The following is a 23,153-nucleotide window of genomic DNA, read 5'->3' as shown; positions in this document are numbered from 1 at the left end:
AACTCCTGCTTGGACAAAGAACTGCAGACCACTCAACAATAGGCAATAAATACAGCTGTGCTTTGCTCCAAATAAATAAATCAATATATTCCTGTCTCAAAATCCTTACTGTTTTGTTTTTTTTTTTTTTTTAATTAATCACAAGTGCTTTCAGCAAAAGACAAAAAGCTGAATTTGTTTTTATGTTCATGTGACATACATAGTTTCATCTGAACTTTTGGAGGTGATGAAACCATTCCACGTTGAAGTTACCTGATGAGATGCATGCAGAAAAATACAGACTACCTAAAAATTTAATTCTTCCAGTTCTATAGTCTCTTCCTCCTTGTATTCTTCCTCCTTCTACAAAATACCATCTGGTGCAAGACTTGCAAATAGCATTCTGAGAAAAATTTTGAAATACTTAACAGAAAGATCACATTCCTTGATTCTTTTGGCACAGAATTGCATTTACCCATGGTAATATTTCCCCCGTGATCTTCAGGCTTCTTCACGAGTTTTGAGGGTGCAGAGACAATGAAAGTCTTTTGACAACAACAGGAGTTGTTTTTGTGTCTGTCCCTCCTGGTCACTACAGCTTCCATTGTTTTTCAGCATTTCTGTAATATGGCTAGGCTACAGAAGAAGAATTTCTAGCATCTTCAGGATGAGATTAAAAGCTTCAAGTATTTTTAAGGAACATTTTAAAATATTACCTTGTACTTACACTCTTTGGAAGAAACACTTAAAAAGATCTCCAGATTTTTCTGGAATGTAAGCTGTAGACGTTCAGGTGCTTTATCTTTCTCTAGGGAAGCTCTTGTGCTTGAACTCAAATTGTTCTTCTAAAGCATAATCAGCCAAGTTCTATAATCTTTACAGAAGAGCAGGAAGTTCAACTTTCATAAACAGGGAATATACCTAGAACATTGCTTCAAACATCTTGGTATCAAACAGAGCACGCAGACATGCTTGAAAGGGTGTAATTTCACCCCAGTAAATTCTGAGGAATTCCTAATACTATCCAGAAACTTGCAAACACACCAAGTTATCACAGTGAGGTCATCTACTTGAGAAACTAAAACCAGTTAGTTCTGAAAGAATTAAAGATAAATTTCATTGCTAGATTACTCTCCCATAGTAACAAAAGCATCAATCACACACTAGGGATGGCTTTGGTGAAACAAGGGGTCCGTAACATTCCCACCTTTCTGCTCTTCTCCCACACTCTCCTCTACAACACGCTCCATACGGTGCTTTCAAAAGTCCCCAAAAGCATGTCAGAATAAAGCATTAAAGGGTCAAAGGTAAATATTATTTCTAACAAGGGAAACAAACTTCCCCTAACATTCAGAAATTGTTGACGTTCAGGACTTTTGTTCCATCCCCAGATTGCACCAGCATATGTCGCACAGAAGCCTATGAGGAATTTTCTGTAATCAGACGACTCCATTTAAATGTCAGCTTTGAGTGCACAACTAAACAGGAATCACACCTTCAATACTGTTATTAAACAATCAGTTAACATGTTCCCCTCTAACTTCCTAGCCAACGCATAAGTCAGGAAAGAACAAAAGCCTGCGATGAGGTGGCTGATGGGGTAGTAGAGGAATTTTCCTGTTGAAATTTTCCAAATAATCTGTCTTTTGCAATGCTATTGTACAGAAATGCCTACCAATAAACATTAACTTCTGACAAGTACCCCACTGAAAGACAACCAGATAGAACATTAAAAAGTCATATTTACTAAAAAAGCCTAACCACTTGAGAAAGCAGAAAACTAATAGAAAAGCAAGAAACACAAGACCACAAAGAAGGAATACAGCAATCTTGCAAGACAATGAAAAGAGAGCTAGCCTAAAACAGAAAATATGTTCAGTCATCCCAAGGAGAGAATTTTACTGAAAACCATAATTGGAAAGTAGTCACAATTTAAGGAGGCATTTTAAAGATGTTTCCTAAGGAATTACTTTCTCTGATGTAAGCCTACCAGTGAAAACACACAAGATAACTTTTAATTTAAAAAACGGGGGGCAGCTACTTTACAGCAAGAAGCTGTTTTATATTTTAGAAGTACAAAAAATATTTACTGGTGTTATCATGTTCTCTTATAATGGCTTTCCTTCAAAGGGAGAGTATTTATTTCCTTTGTGAAAATGGTTCTTCAAAGAAAAGGCCTGGAATACCCCGCTTAAAACTTTCATTGTTTTAATAAAATTTGTAATAGGTGCTTGCGCCAATAAGCTCTTGTATGTTATCATTAGCCTGAAGCCAATGGACCACCAACAGCAGGCAATACCACAGACAGAATGTCTGACTTGCTAAAAACTCCCGAACACGCTCCACCAGCCCCAGATACTCCCACCTCATGCACACCCTACTGATCTTTACTCACAGCCACCCCAACATTCCCTCAGCACCACCTGGAATACCTCACGTTCCCCTTTTCAGCCCTTTTTCATTCTTCTAAGCTAAACCTGCATTTCTAGAATCTCTGCTCTGCTGTTTCCCCTCACACCTGCTCTTCCCCTCGTACTCTAAGGCTGCTCTAACTCAGGTTGCTGGAAGTCGGTTTGCCTCGTGCAAAGTTGATGAGCTTAATAGAACCATGCAGAGTAAGCTCCCTACATTTATTTTTAAGAAAACAATATACTAATCCTCACTAATTACAGCTGACTAAGGCATGATTGGTATTTCAAGACCACCAAAGTTCCCAAAATAATTCTTGTCTTGTAACATTAGTGAAACATCTCACCAATGTTGTGTTTTTGGCAAAATTCAAGGATTTGACCAAAACGATACATTCACAGAACACCAGAACACTGGGATCATATCAGACAAATTCAGCAATTAAAGTGCAAAGTAGTATTAGTAATATTAATGCCTCTTGCTCCACTCTCCCACAACTTAATATGAAAAAGAAACCTAATAGCTTCTTTGGGGGCAGAAGGGACTAAATCCCTCCCTACTATAAAATTATCCTTTATGTACACCAACAACAGAAGACAAGAAACCCACACAAAGTCAAAAAGGCACGACAAAACATTAATACTAGCATCTCAGTGAGTTTGGAACACATCTTTAACAAATTCCACTTAGCTTTCAAAACATTTTTTCATCCTACCAGGCTTCAGATTCTGCAGATACCGAGAGACAGTACCTTCTGTGGTTTAGATCTGTGGTCCCCAAATAAGCTTCCAGAGTTGCTTTCAGCCACAAGATGTACAAAATCTAAATGTCCCAGAATACAATTTTGCCTGGAGAGCACAAGATTGCCTACAGCATGTTACTAATAAATTGTTGTTACCCAAAGGCCAATGAAGGTCAAAAAACACTAATTGAGACATATCACCAAGCTCTAGGAGGACTGGTGCGATTATAATGTAGATTTTGTCGAGCCTCGCAGAATCAGCTGCCCTGTGAACCAGCCTCAGCACACTGTTTTTGTGATGAGGTTACCCATGCTGCTGGAAATGTCATCTTTCATGTATGATATAAAACCCTTTCTATAGCTACAAACAATACCCTGGCATTGTTCATAACATGTAGGGTGTTGCTCTGGCTAGCATCCAATTCCAGTAATAATATTCTATCTACCTACAGTAACCACAAGAAGATATTCTTCATTTTCAGCCCCAAGTGTTTTGTCAGCACAGCAGCAAGCTGTTGAAGAATTGCCACACTTCACTTTAAGTTCTGCATTTCACTGGGCATTTATTCGCCTGCACAGATCAGGCATTTCTCTAGAACTCTAGAAACACCTTGAGATTAGTGGGAATAAAGGAGTTCTTTTCATACGGTACAATTAGTCATATCAACAGTGATAGCTATTTTGAGCAGCACCTATTAATCACTATCATTAGCAGGATCTCTGGTGTACCAGCATTCACTGTACCAAGAACAAGTCTTTTCCTATTACAGCACTACTATATAAACAAAAGCAGCAGCACAATTTCTCTTCACACAACCCTGTTTTGAGTAATAAGAGGCAAGCAGCAGCACTTAAAACTACACTCAATATAGGATATAAAAAGAAGCTTACTTATACTTCACAGGACAGTAAAAATACAGTTGTTTTCCTGCAAAGAAAGCCTGGCAGTCATTTGTATGCAGGGGAAGAGGAGGTCATGAAAAATAATACATTGTGGGAAGAAGTGGGGGGAAATGTGCTCTCAGTTTGGAGGCAGAAGGAAAAAACACAGCAAAAAAGATTCAAGTGATCAAATACAAGTGTACCTAAGAGGTGGAAGAAACTCAGACTATTCTTTTAAAGATTTTCAGAAGATTATTTTCATTCTGTTTTATATGAAGGATCAATTGTTAACCACATTTCAGAGTCTCAGAAGAGACTTTTGTCTCAAAAATATTCCCCGTATGCAGTATTTCTAGTTTCCTAACACCTCTGAGTAACTCCTGATTCAGAATGAAAAACGCTAACAGAAGGATTTATGCCTTACGCTGACCTAAGAAGCAACACCACAAGACGCACATGAAGGAGCAGCTCCGCGTTGCTTCCAGCCCAGTTCCTCACACCTCAAAGGTGACATGAAGCAGCAAAAATGCCTATGTTGACCCAAAACACACCTTCTTCACGACTTTAATAGTTAAAAGAGAAAGGCCTTCCTTCTACGAGAGAAAGAAAAAGAAGCAAAAACCTTGTGCAAGTTCTAGATTTCGAAGAATAGCAATTGTCTCCAGAATAAGGGTCTTCTATAGAAACACTGCCTAGGAAAAGGCTCCAGCCAAGTGCAAAATCATGTTGATGTACAAGATACACAAATAGCACCTGAGTGCACGCCACGATCGGCCAGCGCTCCTGACCCCATGAGCTGCATACCGAAACCTTCATGCGGCTGGGAGCTCCACGACACATGCCACATACCTCAGAGAGATGAGGGAAGGGGAGCGGATTGCAGGAGCTTCAGTCATCTGTCACCCACGGAAAGCAGCAACAGCACCTCAACAGCACCCCAAGATGGTGTCAGGCTGAGCATACAAGCAACAACAGCCTTAAAACCAGTGCTGACCTTTTCCCTGGCCTCTGGATTTGAGATTATCCAACAGCCACGCTGGCTGTTACAAGGCTCAGTGCCATTTTGGGAACCAAACCCGCACCTCCTGCCAGCTACACGTGCCTCTGAAGCCCCAGGCTGACCGGCTGTGAGGAGCCGGGCACTTATTGCCACTACAGAGGGCTGATGTACGCCGCCCTCTTCACCATGACACCCAGACATCTGTTCCTCTGGAGAACTAATAATAATGGCTGACTCGTACCTGTAACTAGGCTTGCAATTCCACCTGAAACAAAATCAGAAGAGGTCTCTCAAAATCTTTCAAATTACTGAGGTAACATACCTCCACCTGACAATTTATACCTGCTCCTCGTCACTCAGGGATAAAACCTCGCAGGCCCTGTCTCCAGCAGGGCAAAGCAAAGGTATATCAGCTAAGTTTCCAGCTACACCCCAAAACGAGAGTTTCCCTCCTCAGCCCGCAGTATGGACACGAGGGACTAAAAATAACACTGAATAGCGCTGGAAGCAGGCGTCAGGTGAAAGCCAAGAGCGGGCGGCAGCACAGAGACACCGCTGCGGGCCGGGGGCTTGGGGAGCCCAGCGCCAGGCTCCTGTGGGGGCACCTCCCGGGGGCTGCCCACGGAGCCCGGCCGGGCCCTGAGGCGGGAGGCGGCCGGGCAGAGCCGCGCCGCCCTGAGGCGAGGTCCCCGCCGCGGGGTCTCCGTCGCTCGCCGCGGGGCCGGAGCAGGCCGGAGGGAGCGGCGGGCGGCCACAGCTCGCCACCAAGGGGCGCAGCAACGCCCGCAAGGAGCAGGCCCGGCCGGGCTGCCCGCACTCGGGTCACGGCGGAGGGAAGGGGAGAAGGGGACGCGGCCGCAGCCTCGCCACCGCCCCGTGCCGAGCCGTGCCGAGCCTACCCCCGCCGCCACAGCCGGGCCGGGCCGGCGCTGCCGAGGGTGCGCGGCGACAGCCCCCGGGCCGCGCCTCGGGGCACCGCCGCCCTCCCGCCGAGCCGCCGGGGGGCTCCTCCCGGCCCCAGAGCGCCCGCTGCCCGCCTCGGCACCCGGGAGAGCCGAGGAGAGCGGCGGTACCGCCGGCCACGCCAGCCCGGTGCCTCGCACCGCCAGGGCCCCGCGGGCTGCGGAGCCGCGGGCGGGCTGAGGCAGGGCGGCGGGGAGCGGGGGCATGGCGGCGGCGCTCGCTCACTCACCTGCCCGCGACAGCCGCCGCCGCCGCCCGGCCAGCGCCGCTCTGTGTACTCCGGAAACGGCGGCTCCTCCGCCGGCCGCCGGGGGAGGGAAGGAGGCGGGCAGGGACCGGCCGGGGGCGGGCGGAGCCGCGACTGACAGCGGGAAGGGGAAGGCGGGAGCGGGGCGGGCGGCTGAGGGCTGAGGGGGGGGGGCGCGGCGCCTCAGGGAGCTGAGGAGGGGTGAGCGGGGAGGTGCGGGGCTGGGGCCTTGTCCCGGCAGGGCGATGCTGAGGAGCTCGCCCTCGGTCCTTCCACACGAGCACACGCACCCCGAGCTCCCCCGAGGTGTGGGGCAGGCCCCGGCTGCCTCCTGTCGTGTGAGGGGACCCGGCCCCGGCTGTTGGGGTGTAAATGGGGAGGGTGAGGGACGAGCAGGCCGTTATTTCAGAGCGGAGGACGAGGGGCGAGGGGAAATAATAAAAATCAGTCCATATTTTATATTAACCTCAAGTAACGAGGTTTCCCGTCCTGTCGTTTCATGGTCAGGTGCAGCGCGTCCTTCCATGAGGGAATGATCGGTGACAGAGATCGCCAGCAGCACCTGCAAAGTACTGTATTCCTCTTCTGTCTAAAGTCACTAGCCAGGGAAACTATGGGGTTCACCACTGTTAAACCTTTATTTGGGGATTGGGTAAAATGCTCACAAAGTTATCTGGAATTAGTCCCCTTGGGCATAATTATCATGGTGCTGCCAGCCTTACAAATTGCCCCAGCCAAAACAGGCCTGGTACGTGATGGCTTTGCTGTGTGAATTTGAACCAGTTTATTATTATTCCTCACTCTTAATGAAGACTGTATACAGAAAAGGTTTGCTGTGCAATTCAATGTATTTTCAAATCCTATTTCCAAAGAAAAATCCTGTTAATCCTGTTGTTCTTAGAAGAAGGTAGTTATTGTTTATTTCTAAGGTTTATTTAGAACCTTACATTTGAAATGGAACAATAAGTTAATAACATACAGAAATAGTTGGTAGAAGTTAGAAAATAAGGTCATATGTAATAGTGAGAAAATAGTTAAAAGTTCTTGGAATATAAAGAAGCAAAAACTTTGTTTACACGACTGAGCCTCTGATCTCTATGTCAAAAAAAAAAAGCAACAAAACATTAGAATATGATACTGATAAAGTGAAAATAAATAACTTCTTTCATTTTTTGTGCTGCTAATCAGAAAACTCTGTGGCAAGAAGTAAAATTGACAATTTATTGGACACCTTCTAGCCACAAGCTAGGAATAGTCCTCAAACAGTGTCTGTGGGAAGCTGCCTAGGAGCAATCTGTGGCTTTGTTTCCTTCTCTGTAACAGATGGTTACTGGCAGACTGGGCTTCTCATCAATGTGTTGCCCCCGAACTTTTCTGATTCTTGCATGTCTACTAAGCTTGTCTCTTCCTGGTAAATTTAGTCCTCAAATTAAGAGATACCTGGGAAATACTTGGAAAGCAAGCAAGGCAACAGAAGGCTGTCATATTGTTGGCTCCTTCAACAGAGACGGGTGCTGGAGCATTCTTTTTATTCTGAGAGTGCAATAAGGGGCTGGAAAAGGTACCTTTTTCCGCTTTTAACTAGCTAAATGGTAAGTGAACATTGATTTGAAAAAAAAAAAGAGATAAAGACTCAGGTGGGGTTTGAACAAGTTTTTGACTGGAACAAAGTATTAATAACTGAAAAGGAAGGGAAAGAGAAAAAATACTGCAATGTATTTTCCTTCCTCCCAGGCCAGAATCTGTGGCTGCATCTTAAAATAATCCAAAGAAAGACCAAAAATACCTCCTGTTTTTTGGTTTTGTTTTGTTTATTAAAAGAAAGAAGGGAGAGACACAGACAAGCACACATGTTTTTAGGTATACCTGTATTTTCTATCATTGAGAAACAGAGTGGCCATTCTGGAGCCTTTTAGCTGCAAGCAGCTCTCCAGGAGCTCAAGTGTTGCTCTTGCACTGAGGTTGCGCCACGTAGCCAAAACAGAGCAGCCTTGGAGACTCTTGTAGGAAAAAGAAAACCAGCAGGAGTTATTGAGGCAAACATTACCACTCGTTCTTGACTTTTCTTGCTCATCCAGTCCAGGCGTGTCCAAAAAGAAATCTGTAATCCCTGTTGAGCTATTGATGTTTCCCACCTATAAACTGTTCTGGGAATTTTCTTTCCCTTCTGATATCGAAGCCACGTACCTTGCAGTTTTTGGTCATGTGAAGATTGTAATACGGTGCTCACAGGATCACAACAGTCCTGCCCTGATGAATAGCTGGCAAGCGATGGAATACAAAATATTCCAAATATTGGAATAAAAATACTGTGCTCAGTGATGCCTATCCACCAGTCCTTTTTACTAAGTAGTGCTGTAGATACAGTTTGACAAACAGATCCCCAAACTACACAAGCTCTGCTGACGAAAACATACTGTATTCACAAGCAGAAATTTATTCTGCAGACCTTACGGTTCAATACAATGCTCAAATGTTCTTTTATACCAGCAGTGGGTGTCCAAATCTGCTCTGTATTTTGTTACCCTAGTGAATTAATTGTATTCAGTGGCTCTGCACAGAATTTGATTTTGTCAGTGGTGTCGAAACAATTTTTAATAAGCATATTTTTTATTTTAATTCACAGGATTTATTTACATGTTATTATCTTTTTTTTTTTTTTACAATGGTATTTAGCAACTTTTAACACTTAACCATCTTTAAAGGTCAGACATTTCATTTGAAAACTATTACAGATGAAGTTTATAGATTAAGAGCATAAATGCACAGAAGACTGATAAGAATCCTAGCCTTAAAGCTAATATTTCTTAACCAGATGGTAGGAATTTAAGACAGACTGAGAAATAAATACAAAGTTCACACTTCTTCATATGAATAGAGTATGAAAACATTCAATTCAGTAGAAGTACATAACCAATGCAAAAGAAAGAGGAAACTCCTAAGGACTAAGAAATACATAGTGTGACATGATGATTAATTTGTTTTCCTAAATGCCTGCTATGCTATATTTATACTGAATATTCTAATTTTTGATTCTGTGAATTCTAATTGTTTTGAAAGATGATAGTATGATTAACTATTTAGTAAAGTCCTATGTAGATCTGCACACAATAGATGTATTCAATTATATTTGTGATTTTCCTATCAATGTTATATATGTATATACAAAATATGTGCTTTCCAAGACCTCCATTGAATAGGAAGGGAAGGAAACCGGTGCACTGCATAAACAAAAAACGTAACAATGCTATTTGGTGAGAGAGGAAACCAGCTTTGAAATGTATTATGAGTGCAACCTGATCTCAGGGGCCGTAGAGGAAGAAATCATTAGCTCAGAAAAAAAGCAACACTGGCACAATAGCCAGTGTGCAAATGTTAATAAGGATATGCGTATCAGCAAGGTGTGGGATAAGATTAGGAGGATGAATGTTAGTAATAGAATCCCTCAGGAGTGGGTTGTCTTGTTAAGGGTAGAAGCTAATTTACAAGGGATTGTTGTTTCTGTTAATCAGATAGAGATATGTATAGGAAAAGGAAATGTGGGGAAAACCAGGGTGATTTTGGAAAGCAGGCTTGATCACTAATGTTCTATTGTGTCAACAGTGATTTTCCCTTTGTGGTTACTAACTACTGTGAAAGTTGTGATTGTACATCAAAATATAGGAAGAACAGCAATGGTGTTGCATCAATATTTGGACTGTATATTTGCAATTGGAGGATGAGAAGTAATGAAAATGCACTTTTAGACCTAAATATATTATACAGTTTGTACAGTATGTTACAGTTCTCACAGCTCAGAGCCTGACTTGCTCTTGCTGTCTGAGTGTTTGACAATGCAGGCATACACGTAGGCAAATAAGACTTCTAAAAATACATTTCACAAATCATCCATTCCAGCTGTCAGGGTGAGAACAGTCCTTTTGTCCTGCAGCCCTGGACAACTAAAATCCTATTTCAGACAAATGAAATTTAGTTATTTGCTGCCTAACAGGAAAGCTGCTGACCTATGCTTTATACTCCTCAGTACATTGACCAACCATTGTGTCCAACCTGAGGCTTAAAATGAGAATTGGCCTCTTGCCCAGCTTCTTTGTAAACACTACCAAATGGCAAAAGGAATCTGTGGTTAGAGCCCCCAGGCTGTTGTCTGGAAAAATTCTTGCCTGTTACTTCCACAGGGCAAGTCCCACTTTGGAAAGAGTGAACATGACTGACTATATATGGCTACCTAAAAATAAAAATAGGGACAATCGCCTTTTCTTCTCAGATAAATAAAAGATCCAGGTCACCTTAAAAAATCCTAGGCTGCAAGCCAATGACACTGGCTACAGGGAAAATAAATATATATACAAAAGAATCTCTTATTTTACATGTATCAGTCTAGTTCTGATTGAACTGAATGGAAGCCATTGACTTCAATTGACGTTGGACATATCCCATGACCTTCTAGTTTATATATTTAGACACCCCATACTAATCTTCTCTTCTGCAGGTCTGATGTCATCACCATTATTATAAGCAGAACTTGTCACTTGATTGACAGCAAATAACCTTTCCAAAAAGTAGCCAACAAATAAGAATGTTTTTAAGTGACACATGATCATGAGGGCCAGCAGTCCCTTTTTGTTTACAGGCACTGGAAGAATTTCAGATATTTTTAAGGTCACTGTCCCTAATCCTGAGATGAAGGAGAAGATGTGTTTGTTTTTAAGTTGCTGTTCTGCTTAAAAAAAACTGTCTTCCAGTTGTGCTGAAATGGAGGACGAGACCCTGAGATAAATTCTTTGTCTGTTGCAATAAGCTAGATGGGTACAGGAATGGAGCACTCCCAACTACGTGCACAAAATAGTCATTGGCATTTCACATTTTTGCTTCAGGAAGTCAACTACTTAAACATGTATAATTTTTTTGAAGTCTGATGATTCAGATGTCTGGGATCTCATTTTGCTTGTTTTCTTGAAAACTTTCACAAAAAGGAGTCAGCTTGCAAAACCACAAAAATGTACTTCTCAACCAGCTGTGGTAAAATAGTTTGCATGACCATCTAAATACCGTAGAAGTTTTGTATTTTAAATAAATTTATTCTGATGAGTATCAAATGATTATGAATTAATTAGCCGTTAGCAGTTGGCTCAGAACTTTGCAAAGTATTCCACAAGTATGGAGACGCTGAGAGACTGTGAGGTACAAAGAACTGTTGTTGACAACATTTCATAATACTAGATCTTAGAAGACTGTTAGAAAACAGATATGGTCTAAATGTGTGATGAGAATTAGACTGTCTTTTTTACCAAGAAATTAATTTGTCATCCAAGTATATTCTATGGTAAGATTGTGAGCAGGAATAAAATGTAATTGTGTGTGACTGGCCCAATTTATTAATAGGGTATTTAGGGTTCCTAATGTAATTGAGTCTAAGCACGATTTAAAAGGAGTAAAACAAAATTTAGAATGAATTCTGGAGCAACATTTATAAACAGGTATAGAAAAATAGAATCCCTTCTATTAAATGTTTGAAATCAGTGACTAGCTGCAAAATTATGTTTTCTTTTCTTGACCTTGTGTAACTGATTTTAGTAAGGTGTTATGTATGTCTCGGATAACAGAACTTGACTTTTTTAGAAAGTGTTTTATATTGGATATAATTCTTATTTTAATGGTCTATATGAAACATATTACCAGATGAATGGTGAATCTTGGATGATTTATTTAAAATTATTTTTATATAAATACACAAAATGTTTTATATATGTTTATAAATATTTATAAATGTTTGAAGTGGTCTGGAAGGAAGCCTAAATGGTAGTATTGAAGAATTTCCATATGGTAGTTCCTGCAGCAGAGGGGACTGAAAGCTTTAGTTAGCACATTGCCTTAATGTCTGTCAGGGTACTGTAACAAAGGCAACTTAATTTCAACTGCCTTAGTGGTACTGCTGCCACCTTTTGCCTATACAGATTACGTTGTGTTGTGGAAAACTGCCAAATAAGGAGTTATTTCGTAATGTAGAACATGGAATTATGAAAGTAGGTTGAACAGAAAAATAACAGAGGAACTTGCAAACCAGTATCTCATGGTCGAAACTTTGCTAAATTACTTGCTAACACAGGGAAACTTGTAGTTGATAAAAGCTGTGTTCTGATGCAGGCACGACACTTGAATTGATTAGTCTTTTCTCTAGAGTTTCTTCATTAATGGCAGAAATACCCAAAGGCCCTGCGTGGGATTGTGCTGTAGGTAATCCACTTAAAGGACGGCATTTCTCAGGAGCAATGAAATACGAGACTATCAAAGCTTTCTTTGTAAATGATTATTGATAAACCCCTCAATACAGAGCCTCTTTTAGGTGTCCTGTCCAGAGCAGTCCAGGTTTCCTGGTGACATCATGAAACGTGAGATACCTATGAGGTAGTCTTTGGCCACCTGTCTGTCCTGTGCTTGAGAAGATGTTGACAGAGTAGAGCGGGACTTATTTACTAAAACTTGGCAACCCAGTCTTGTCTGCGTTCCACGGGGCCAGTGAGTTAGCAATGCCTGGTTGGCTCAGTACCACTTTCCTCTGGCTCCAACAGGAAAGCCAGTGTAGCTGACCTCCGCGGCAGGTTTCAGGTTCTTGATTTATTTAGTCAGCTTCTAGCGCTTTCACACTTTCTCTGTAACAGCAGCCAAGAGTGTATTTGGTTTGTTTTCATTGTGGTCCACCACCTGGATCTGGTTCTCCTTGGTAAACTTGACATCAGGCTTGAGGAGTTCACTCTGCTTATCACTAAGATGAAGCTAGCAATACAGCGCCCAGTGGTTTTTTACTTATGTTTGTTTTCTAAACTTTCTTAGCCAAAAGGGCGCACAGCTGGCTATGTTATTAGATGCAAATATCCTGCGCTGCTGGACACATGCCAGGCACCCAGGAGCAGGTCTCGCAGTGTTTATGGTTCACTCTACTGCTGTCTTTTTCACAGCCAAGAAACATCTTGTTTGGGTATTCATATGCTTGAAGTTTAAGGGCTACCAGAAGTTATTTCTCTGGCATCCTTCAGTACTTTTAGATCCTTCATCATCTTCAAAGATCCTTCATCATCTTCAAAGATCTTCATCATCTAAGGCAGATCGATGCCCTTTATGTCTGAGTTGTCTATTTAAAGGTGCTCTCTGCATCCCCTATCTCAACTTCTAGGTCGAGGCATGTACAAACCTCTCTCCTGTGATTTGGATCCAAAGGTCCTGATTCATCTGTCATTAGTATAAATTGTGTGTATTGTTTTGAAATTGGTAGCTGTGGTTCTCTGCTCTTTGCATGACATCTCATCAATTGCAGTACTGTAAAAGATGGTGTAAAAAGTTGCCATGTAAAGCTAGCATACCAGCTAAAAAGCTAGACTATCAGATCACAGTTGTTGCTGGTCTAAGAGGCAGGAAACAAAACCTCAGTCTCACAGGAACTGCACATATGCAACTCTTGTTTAAGTCATATGCGTCGGCATGAGGCACCATGAGACAACAGTCCTGTGGCAGCAACTGCCTGCTGAGGTTTGAGGGGAAGAAACATTTCAGCCTTGTGAGCACTGCTGAATATTTCAAAGCAGCAGATAAACAGTACCTACAGGTGCACTTTTTGTGAATTTCACACTGACAAATCAAGATACTATAACCCAAATACATATACTTCATATACTTTTAGGCACAGAACTTCAAAACAATGGTTATTGAAAGATAGCAGAGTAGTAAAATGATGTGTAGGCCATGCACATACTATATATCAGTTGTTTTCTGTTGTTGGATTTTGCATATGTTAATTTTCTTCTGGAATTCCAGGAGTGAGAGTGGGGAACTGCTATTATATAGATCTTTCAAAACTAGACTTTGATACTGGTATTGACTGTCAACACAAAGGTCTCAAGGACCTTTTTAATTCCAGGAGTTGGAAGACAAGTAGGAAATAATAGGATACAGAGAATACTGCATGGTGATGTAGTTGACAGATACTCAGTTTAGATTTAAAGGAAAAGAAAAGAGATTGTACTGCACAGCCATATAGGAAATAAAACTAATTAGTGGGGGAACCTGTCGTGAATTTATCACAACAAAGTAGCTTAGGCTTAGCTTTCTCTAAGTAAGGTAAATACATGCTGTCTTGATATGAAATAAGGATATCGGAATGATAAGCCTATAATATTTTGTATTTCACTAACGTTAGCTGTAATCAGTTTTTGTCCAGCTCAGACACCATTAAAATATAGCATGAAATGCATACGTACATGAATAAATACACACACTGATTTGTCTAGCTTCAGTTATCACCACAGATACTGCAAGAAATAAATAAATTACATGCTTTTATAAAGATTGATGTGATAAAAATACAGAGACTTGTAATTTGTTTTTCACCATACCAATGCTAAAAATAGAAGAAGGTGGTAAATAAACTGCAGTAGCATTGGGGCTTGTAACCAGCATTATGAGTTGGGGAAGCAATGCAGATCTAAATGTTTTATTTTCTCTAGGCCTTTGGAGACAATTCTGTCTTGTTGTAGAGACTGTATCAGATAGTAATCATAAAAGTAATTAAAAATTTATGTTACTGTGTTCTTAAATTAAAATGTACAGTGTGTATGTACATCTACCTCCCTTTCCCCCCATTCTGTTGAGTTTTAGAGAACACATTATCTGTATAGTTTTTGAGGTAATATGATTTGCTATTTCCTGGAATAATTGCCCACAAACACGTGAACTTCACTGACCACTCTGCCAACAAGCAAACTCTTTACTGTGTACACAGGGTGACCCCAGTGATGGTTTCAGAAGAGTAGGATTTGGGGATTAAATGAATTTGTCCCTGACAGGAGTTTTTCTGTTTTTCTCTTCAAATGGAGCAAATGATACATTGACAGAATTCAGAGTTGCTAATTTTGGACTTCTGATTGCAAGTTGCACGCAGCTGATGGTTTTTAGTCTCCAAATTTTAGGAATGGTGGTTTCCTAAGAAAATCAAACTCGTAATACTTTGTGATGTTCTCTCATGGTTTTTGTACATGCAGGACTGGCAAAACAGCATAGTACATAATAAGAATGAAGTTCAATCTGTAGTGGTTTTATACCCTATGTTTTTTAGAGTGTGTAATCATTTTTCTGAAAATACATAAACAGAAATCTTTGTAAAGCTCAGTTCTCCAGCTGCACAATGGTATACATGTAATTTTGGGGTTTCTGGGCATAAACATAGTAGCAATAACAGAAGATGTCTAAAGCACGTTAGCCTTTGTCATGTTTTTAATTAATGATTTTAAAAATCATGGAGCTGATCTTGCTGTGAGATCCATTTATTGATCTCTTTAAAGGCCTGGGACCTGCAGTTAATGTGATTCCATTAGGCATTTAATTCTCCTCCTGTTTTACAATAACATGAATGTTGGCATTTGTTTCAAGGCCAAAGAATTATGAATAAAGAATTAAGAACTGTAAATATCCTTAGAATCTTATTCAATAGGGATGTGATTTCTTTTTTAGTTTTCCTCTGCAAAATTGTAAAGTAGCTTGAAAGATGAGGTACAAAGTTGTATCTGTAGTTGGAGAGCCTGAAAATACTTGCATCAGTTACTTGTGCACTCCGTGTGACCATAGCCTTTTAAATTAAAGGAATCTCATATACACAAAGGGAAGAAAAAAAAAAAAAAGGTATTTCAAATGAAATCAGTAGAAAGAACAACATCAGCCTGTAGACTGGTTTTGAAAAAGTCAGTCTACAGAACTGAGATTTTAAAGAGAGATGCTGGCAAAACAATTGAGCTCTTCTGATATGCACAGGAAAAAATGTCACTTGATGGGTAGGCATTTTATGAAACAAACTCTACATTACCAGAGAACTTCCTTGAACTGAAACAAGCTGCAAGATGGGCTAATTTATTAAAATATTAATATTAGTAATTTTAAACAAAATTTTTATGAGATGCTTGTTTATGATTTCACTGATGTGATTATTCATTAAATTGCAATAATAATAAATCTCAAGAGATTAAGCTTATAAATGAATATCAAAGAATTGGGGGGGTTTCTTCTTTTTTTTTTTTTTTTTTTTAAGATCCTGAGATTTGTTTGGCATGCAGCTGAACAATCATTTATCTTTGCTGACAGTCTGGTTTACATTACTGGAACGTTTACTGCTGTACACCAAATGGCATTGTCCAATTGGGTTTTATTTTTAGGCCGCTTTGTAGCAGACGCAGGCTGGCACATCACTGCTTACTCCAGTGCTGTGTGTTACATTCCCGACAGGAGTCCCACTGAGAGGGGAGGAAGGAAACTAGTAGCAGAAATGATAGTGCAAAGCACAAGTCTCAAAACTGCTTTAGTGGGTCAGCTGCCAAGAATTACTACATGTGAATGGTACTTTAAAGTTGTCTGCACTTCCCATTAGGGACTCTCTTGGCAATCTAAAAATCCTACACAGGGAATTTGCTAGAACTTTGAATTAATAGGCACATAACCGAGATAGTGTAACTGAAAGCCACCTCCTGTTTGATACTGCAAAAGCCTTAATCCTCTGATGTGTATGCTATTCAGTGCAGCAACAGTGAACAGTTAAGAGTAGTAAGCCTATTTGAAAGAAATATTCCAAGAGCATGGTTCTGTTGCTTTTAAGATGAGCGATCTTTGTGTTAAACTTAATGGGACTGAGATCAGACCCCGTGACTGTAGGAAATGTATTTTGCTAGAAACCTAAGTAACTTAAATGACTGTATTAAACCATTTCTGTTGTGAAAAGTACTTTTTACCTGGCAGTAACTAGCATTTTCTCCACATACTTCATCTTAAGACATTTCCTCTCTATAGTATATGTGCAAAATAAGTACACTATGTAAAATGTATATAATTACACATAATTATAATAATACGAAATTAATGCAAATATAACATAGCACAAATATAACAATTACCTGAAAAAGTTATGGGAGCCAACGTAATTTCACTACCATCAAAATGAATTTCCCATTGTTCTCAGTGGAGCGATATTTGACCTAACTGATTGGCTCACATTATGAAAACAGGAGACAAAGATGGCTGGATCACAGCCCCATGTCCAGGCTTTCACAATGATTTCCTGTCTGAACTAGGCAAGTGCTTTTACCGTGAATATAGACAGAAATATAGACAAAATATACATAATTTATCATGCAGTTACTTTATGTATTTAATTTAATTTACCATCCTTCCACATGAGAAAAAGTCTTTTTTTTTTTTTCTACTACCTAGTCTCATTAGTGTTACACCACTAATGCAGTTAAGAAAGAGTAAGCTTCCTGGTCATTGCATCATTAGCAGAATTATTAATTGTGCTTCCTGAATTTCTTTTCATTTTCATATTCAAGTCAGCCATAATAACCTTTTATAGTAAGTGAGCAAGGCTGATGACTAGTAAATAAATAGATCTTTACAGAAATTTTAAACAGAATGTAATATAAAAATCAGAGCAGGCACCATTGCTGTTCTTCCAGTCACTTTCAGAGTAAAAATCTTATTTCAGCTTCTTTGCTGGTAAAGGGAAAGAAACACTGAATTGCAAGATACCGGGTGAAATTTTTATTTAATGTCTAAAAATACATCAGAAGGAATTTACCCGTCAGTATTGATTACACAAAAAAAGCAGGAGAAGCTTTCTGCATAAAGTTAGCTTCCCAGAATAAGCCATAAGAATACAGGCTCTCAGAGCTACTTTTGTGTAGTCACTGGAACCTGTGTTATTGGAGGCCATCATTATGCAATCTTTCTGATCCAGGAGAAATTTTTGGCTGCTTCTGAAAGGGGCAGTCCCACCACACCCGCTGCCTCAGACCTTGCTGTTGCCTGCGTTGTACATGCAGTGATGTTCTTGATGCTGTGTGCTGAGCCAGATGAAAAGGCTTGAATAACAAACTTCTGATGTTGAAATATGTGTTACCTTTTGGAAAAGAGGAGGATTTCTGTATGGACACTAAATTGGTGTCCCAGTAAGCAGTCTGATGCTCCATAGTGTCATCTGCAGCTTGAAAATGCCACTGCATGGCATCTGATTTTATTGCCATTGGCATCTTGGCATTTTCAGTTGTGTTCCTATATTAATGTTTATGGCACAGTTGTGAGCTGACTCTGAAATTTTAGCCTCAAGTCACACATGCACATCTGAGGTGATGCTGTATTATCCGAATAAGTATTCCTGACCACCATAAAAAGCTCTGATTTCTATAGCAGTGGACATTACTGAGTAGTTTTCATCCTTCACTCATTATTCAAAATAATACCCTTGCCTTCTGTAGTATTTGACGTAACATGATGGCAGATTATAAATTATTTTCCTGTCTTCTTAATCTCCAAATGCCTATAGAAGAATTGTATCAAAGATGAATGTATTCCTCTGCTACCAAAAAGGTGTAAATTTGGTAACCAATAATGACTTTATATAACTAAAAATAATAGTCTTAGCCATTCTAGAGACACCATGACTTGGTAGCTTGAGCAAAACTATAGTTAACTGAAGAGGAGAACATTTTCTGTGCAAATAGAAGTAATACGGATCACGGTTTGTAAATTCAGGAAACATACCTTCTAAAAATAACTCTTAAAACAATTATAAACCTCTCTCAAGTGTAGAATTCTACTATTGGGTCTGGTATTCCTGATTATATAAATAGTAGTGCCTGTGCTCCTCTCAAAAGAAATATGTAGTTGAACTGTCCATGCATCGTAGTAGAGACAAAAGATCCAAATGTGACAAGAATGAAAATTACTCTCATCTTAACAGAGTTTGATTAAAGCTTTAGGCATAGGACTTTTTAAATGACAAATGCTCAATGAAATAATATTATGTCTTTATACTCCAGAGCACTATTAATCTAGGGTTTCAGGACTTTAAGAAATGTTAATTAACTAGTTACCATTCATGTACAGTGTTAGCATTACAGTCATTTTGTGAGTTGATAACTGAAGCATGGAAAGGTTAAGCTCTTCAGAAAGGATGAGACAGGGATTCTTTCCCATATGTGTTCCCTAGTAGGTGTTGACAGAGATGTTTACTACTTCAGTGGCATTCATCGCCATGGATCTTCCACCAGGTTAGCCCAAAAGGGTCAGGAACAGTAGTGGGAGAGCCTATGAACAGCTTCAGTCGCACCCAAAGCAGGATGTCAGCCACAGCTAAACATGACCTCAGTCTGTTTTCTAAGCTGATACAATATTTTAGAAAGCTGTGAAGCACATAACTGCTCTTCTTCCCTCCCATAGCATAATACTTTGTAGTTACCAACTACAGTTTTGCTTGCTATCAGACTGCCCATGTGATGGTGTCTATATAGGCCTTTTGAAGTTCTCTGTAAATAATGAAATAATTTAACCAAAAATAAATACGAATAATTAAAAATATTTTATAATTACAATTATTATAAAAAATAAATAGATAATCTAAAAATAAAATAATTTAAGCAAATTGCTAGATAAAAGGAAAACCCTACTGGTTTCTAATTTTCCTTCTTACCATACTCTTTATATGACATTCACTGTTCTCCAAGTCTCTAGTACAGTGTCCACTTTTAATAGGAGAGCATGTTTAAAACAATTTGTGTGTATGCATGCATGTATATACAGATGTATGTGTACATACTAACACATATGTTCTTACTATGCAGCTGCTTAATCTCTTTCAAAATGGAACCTTTCCTGACTTAATACTGTTTTACCAAATTACTGCCTGTAATATAGTCCATTAATATATAGGGGTGATAAAACAGTGGAACTAACTAAAGAAACTGTGGTTATTATCAGCAATCCATTTTAACACTCAGTAGGCCCTGCTTCCCTGTGAACAAAACTCATTTTTCTTCAAAATATTACCATTCCTAGTATAAAAGAATCTCTCATTTTAACAATTTTTGTATTTCTGAGAAAACAAGCCCACTTCCTACCTGTGTTTTCACCTCTTTTGCTGTCACCTCATTTAAAATGCCAAGAAATTCAAAGGTGGTGGCTTAATGTTCATTTATATTCTGGCTCCCTTTCTGGTAGATGAAAGTTATCTGTAACAATAAGAAACTTTTAGAAAAGACTTCTGTTACAGACCATGTCTCTAACAGCACTGGAAGATTTTTCCCAACATAGTACAACTGATGTTCTTAGGACGCCTATGTTACTGGGGTTTTGGCCCACAGGAGATGTATTCTAATACCGAACTGTATTCAGATGCCGAATAACCAGTGCCGTACTGCCATCTGTTGGTAGCTGGTTAGCAAAGCTGTAGAACCACTGTAGAACCTTGAATGGCTCCCTGCAGAGCTGCTGTGCTTTATTACTGTTTTCTTCTTCCGACTGGCTGCGTTTCCCTCGCAGGGCATTTGCCCTGTCCTGCTGCATTGCCGGGGGTGACAGGGGGCTGCAGCCGGCCCAGCTTTTCAATCCCTCTTCCATGTCTGAAGTTACTCCCTGGGGCATAGCCGTTGAAGACCAGGCAGGGCTGTAGCTGGAATAGCAAAGAATTCTGCACACATGCGCCAGCGCCTCTGAGGGGGAAGAGAAGGGACAGCAACTTGCAAAAATTCTCTGCATGTGTTTTAAAACCTGTTAAACCTAAAACAGATTTGAAGAATATTAAAAATGCAGTTTCATTTTATAGCCAAGTGCTTGCATATCATGACTATGATCAATGGCAACTCTTTTTAGTACAGAAGATATGGTGCAGGTTGTGGAATTAGGAGTGTGAGTTAGTCCCAGTGACTCATTAGGAAATCCTCAGAAAACCATGGAGGTTCACTCTTTTAGCAATGTCAGGCTGGGTTTCAGAAGTGCCAAACACCTGCACAGTGGATTCAAGATCTGACAGCTCTGCACAAGAGCCATTAATGTTTCCTCAACATGCACATTCCAAAACTGTGTGTGTTATCCAATGAACCAAAAGTCCTTATGAAGGTTATATGAAGGGTACAATCACTTACTGCTGGAATTATGCTGGAATTAATTCCCATAGTCAGGTAATAAGGCAGAAAGAGTTAGCAGCAGGAGTTTTAAACAAAGTAATCACCACCTGTGATCATTGTCCTGAGCATCAAGAAAGATTTAAAAAGTATTCTGAAAAGACAAGATAAATAAAAGTGTCAGAGCAGAAATATATATATTTGGTTATAATGGAGACATTGATTTTACAATACATGGAAGCTTTCCACACATGTACTGCCTCATGGCCCAAAGGAAATGTGTAACTGCGCTTCTCTGTTCTACGACCTGTATTATTTCTCACTTTGCCAGTTTCTTCTATTGTCACAGATGCTGGTAGCCTTCTATCCCTCAAAATGTTTGACTGGTTAACCTAGCAATGTTAAACTCAGAGCAATTTCTTCATGTCTGTCCTTAGCATTAAGTTAGCTCTTGCTGTGCCAAACATAAAAAAGAGTTGCATCTGATTACCACAGCCTGAGCTAAAAAGATTACCTCTCCCTGGAAAACCTACCATTCTTAAAAACTCAGGGCACTTAAAGTTAGTAGAAGTACTTAAAAGTGTAGATGTAGATGATCAGCTCAAATATTTCAGAGTTAGCACATTAACCTCAGATTGCTATGTTTTGTTTGTTTTTTTTTCCTGAAACTTGCTCCAATCTCAGCATCCTCGGAAGAATCTACTACTTTCTCTGCCACTGCGGAAATATTTTGTTTCCTTAGCAGAAAACAAAAGCTGGATTCAAGATTGTAGTTTTGTTTGCTTTCATTTAATCAAGTGAGTTAGTACGATGGATTTAACTGGAAGTGGATTTATATCTGAAAAATTTCTATCATGACGGAAAATTTCAATTAGGGGAAATTAGCCACTTGGTTCTTTCTGATAAATTAATCATAGAGATTATCTATTAAACGTGCCACTTAACCTTTCTGGCATAAGTGCCTGAGGCAGTAGTATTTAGGCTCTACACATTCATTTGGAAATATTAATTTCTATGCAGCTGTCTTGCAAAATGGAATTTTCACTTGTCTTTTTTTCTAAGTAGGTCATTGTGCAGCTGTTCTTAATGGAGGCTGGCATTTGTAAAATGGTAAATCCACCATTGTACCCCATAGGTCAGAAAATTGATCTCCATCAATTACAGAATATCCTTTACTAAAATGCCCTTTCTCAACCCTGAAGGGTGTCATCCCTCGCTATGATAGCCTTTGGCCTCTCTGGAATGGGAATATGTTTCAGCTGGATACTTTGCAAAAGAAGAAGCATCACCGTGTTCACCCTATCTGTCTTCCATTAGTCTAAGGCTTTGTCTTTGTTCTGCATCATGGCTTCTATCTACATTAGAGCTGCCTTAAAATTAATCTTAAGGGAAATTGGTATGACAGCTAGCAGCTGTCAAAGAAACAGCTGTCTCAGCTGCTGAACCTCCCAGGTCCAAATTCTCCTTCTACTTCCTACAATGAAATGATCTTTTCAGTGTAGACAAGGCCTCACTGTCCCTGTAGTGTTCAGCTGTTGCACAGCTTCGGGAGAGAAGCAACTCCTGAAAGAGCTACAAACCTTATCCTGTAGACTTGAGAGATTAAAATTAGGACCTTGACCTGGATATCTTTTTTGTATGTCATAAAATTTGCATAGTTTTCTGCAGGAGTAGTTTGAACTCCAGAACTTTCTAAGGACTGTATATCCTGTAGCCTAGCAAAAGATGATAGGAAGTAAGAAGGTACTGGCAGCAGAGAAGGATGTGCAAGAAAGTATAAATGGCAGATAATTAAAAATTGTAACAAAATTAGCATTTTAGGGAGTGGAATTGGCAGCAAGACAGTGATGTTGTGGTCCATACTGTGAACCAGAATTAGTATGTCCTTATTGATTACCTGAGCCTATACATTCTTGCACGGATAAAATTAAGCATGAGGAGAATGCTTGCAGATTTGGGATGCGAAGCAAACAAAATCCTTCTGACTTTGGGTTTGGGTCA

General features: G+C 40.0%; 2 protein-coding genes across 3 annotated transcripts in view; one reads left to right on the top strand and one right to left on the bottom strand.

The window, feature by feature from the left end:
• Nucleotides 1-6,353, bottom strand: part of GARRE1 (granule associated Rac and RHOG effector 1) — a 53,569-nt gene extending 47,216 nt beyond the window's left edge. Inside the window, exon 1 of one of the 2 annotated variants that reach the window (XM_027466947.3) lies at nucleotides 6,205-6,353. The gene's annotated coding sequence lies outside the window, so the exon portion shown is untranslated. The remainder of the gene's footprint in view (nucleotides 1-6,204) is intronic. The other variant, XM_027466946.3, reaches the window with a different exon arrangement.
• A 62-nt stretch (nucleotides 6,354-6,415) lies between these two features.
• The window catches only part of GPI (glucose-6-phosphate isomerase), a 40,279-nt gene continuing 23,541 nt past the window's right edge, over nucleotides 6,416-23,153 (top strand). The window contains exons 1-2 of the mRNA XM_072043958.1: nucleotides 6,416-6,528; nucleotides 6,730-6,791. The gene's annotated coding sequence lies outside the window, so the exon portion shown is untranslated. The remainder of the gene's footprint in view (nucleotides 6,529-6,729; nucleotides 6,792-23,153) is intronic.

This window comes from Anas platyrhynchos, chromosome 12 (assembly GCF_047663525.1).
Source record: "Anas platyrhynchos isolate ZD024472 breed Pekin duck chromosome 12, IASCAAS_PekinDuck_T2T, whole genome shotgun sequence".
Taxonomy (NCBI): domain Eukaryota; kingdom Metazoa; phylum Chordata; class Aves; order Anseriformes; family Anatidae; genus Anas; species Anas platyrhynchos.
Note: the sequence above shows the minus strand (reverse complement) of the source record. Positions and strands in the feature narration are given on the sequence as shown.